This window comes from Oratosquilla oratoria, chromosome 28 (genome assembly GCF_046742065.1).
Source record: "Oratosquilla oratoria isolate Oo_2021 chromosome 28, ASM4674206v1, whole genome shotgun sequence".
NCBI classification, from domain to species: Eukaryota; Metazoa; Arthropoda; class Malacostraca; order Stomatopoda; family Squillidae; genus Oratosquilla; species Oratosquilla oratoria.
The window spans coordinates 9178718-9181217 of record NC_134804.1 but is presented as its reverse complement, the minus strand read 5'-3'; positions in this window follow the sequence as shown (position 1 = coordinate 9181217).

Sequence of the window (2500 nt, the reverse complement as noted above, 5' to 3'; positions counted from 1 at the left end):
GTGATTGGATCGGAAAGATGAGAACACAAGAAGAAGCTCTTGGTGTTGTTGTAAAGAGCGACATGCCGTGAGTAAGATTCCATTTATTTCTTGTCTGAATACCCCATACGTTGACTCACTTGAAGAGAACAATACCTGTTGTGAATCGCCATTACACTAAATAAAAAAAGACAAGTTTTGAGGATTACTATCCCCAAACCCTGAAGTCACCTCACTAAGGGCTTATTTTGGAACATTCAAGAAGAGAGGAGTGGCAGTGGAGGCAACTTTACTTGACTTTTCCACCTCAAACATTGTCGAGTTTGTTTCATTACAGTTTGATCTGTTTGTGGAATGACTTTGCTGCATGGTTGGGTCTCTTAGGCCGGCCACACACGCGCAGTTTAAACTGACAGTTACAATTGTTCATTTATAACTGTCAGTTGAAACTGTACGTGTGTGGGTATCTCAGTATAACTGAGATACCCACACACGTGCAGTTTCAAATGACAGTTATAACTGAAGAGTTATAACTGTCAGTTTAAACTGCACGTGTGTGGCCGACGTTAGAGATCGCCGCGTCAACTGCACGCCCGGAAGGATACAAATTTGATCTAACGGGATGAATGAAATGGTCTCCCCTACATCCCACATCCAAGTTTTAATCCAGATTCAATGCAGAATCACCGGCCTATTTCCTGAAGAAAAGAAACTGTCTTTGTGCATCACAATGGTGACACCTTTTAAAGAGTTCTTACCATATCTAAATTATTTTGTCTAGCTATGGTGTTACACCGAACCTTGGAGTTTGGTCCGCATCGGTAATACTTTCCAACGAGATGATGAGGCCCCTTACAACTAATATTCAAGAGCAAGCACCGCAGACATACGGTCCTGTGAAGCAACGCATAGTAAGATCTTCAAATTGTATATCAGACATACACGCAATGGCGAGATACAACTTCGAGGTCTCCTGGGTCCAGCCCTACTAATAGGTGTCTGTAAATACAGTAACCAGGCTTGAATAATAAAAAGCAACTACCAGGTACTACCAATACTTTATTCTGTATTCCTGCACACTGTTACAAGCTTTGCCTCAAGTTTAAACCCTCGATTGAATAAAATTGCCTGACGCTAGACAAAATAAAAAAAATCAACAGATTATGTAACCATGGTGAAGAAGTTAATGCAACACTGCATTCGCGTGTATGACCACTGAAAGTACGAAAATCCGCAAAGGAGAAGAAAATAAAGATAACTTGAACGGACCCAAAAGCGCCCGAGACAGTAGATAATTGCGGCGAAGTAACCAAGTGACTGACGGCCATGACAAAGGCTGTCAGACATACGACGGCCTGACTCGACAAGAACAGGTGCAATGGACAGGGTTCAGATCTGGATATTAATACTCATGGGAATGTGCGAGTAGCCCAGAAGAATATATTCACAAAATTTCGCTTGTGTAAAGGCTCAAATATGCGCGTCTTTTGTGTGTGTGTATATATATATATATATATATATATATATATATATATATATATATATATATATATATACATATATATATATATATATATATATGTATATATATATATATTTTTTTTTCTACATCTTCTTAACTCTTTCAATATAGTGAGGTACCCAATATATTTTTTCTTTGCATTCAGGCTGATGCCAAACGATTCTGTTCAGCTGCGTGGTATATTCGAGACAAAACAGAGTTTCAATTGATCTAGAGTTGTCGTGTATTCAATATACTGATTTAGATAATCTGATATTAACTATAACAGAAGCAGTTGTTGAAAATGTAGAGTGAATCGCCAAGGTTCCTGTCTTAAATTCATTTTACATCAATATTTTATTTTTTCTAATATCAGAGGAGCAACCTCTTAACTAATTACACAAATTCGATCTATTGTTTTTAGCCTTCAAAGTCCACATAATGATATATATAAGGATAGAAACACTAGTAAACTGTCGGTGACATTGCCAGTAACCCATGCTCGACTGCTTGCCAGCAATTTGATATACTCACGCACTAACTCAGACTGACAGCATGAGCTCTCTCCTTTGTGCGGACATTAACTTAGCGTTGCAGCTCTGAACAATCTGTGAGAGGTTGCTTAGATAAAAAAAACTAGCCCTCCCTGAGGACGTAATTTAGAGTTAATTCCTTTCAGAAAACCAGCCCACTTTCCTTCTTTTAGGGAAGCAAGACATGATTTTGTTCAATACAACTCTAATTGTGCCTTCTGGGTGAGTCCATTTCTTTCTATTACAACCGACCCACCAACCGTAGAAGCTTCCCATTTCACACAACCCAGCCCCTCCCTCCCGACGAATACAACCCTGCCCGGCCCCATAAGCAATCGACCGTGGCCCTATCACTGCCCGATCTTTACGTCCTCACCAGCCTATTCCCCAACCCTAAACTCCCGTCACCCTCTCCCCTCCTCCCCAACTTCCCTCCTCCCCAATTCCCCCACCTCCACCTCCTCTCCCTTCCTGCCTGCTGACCTGA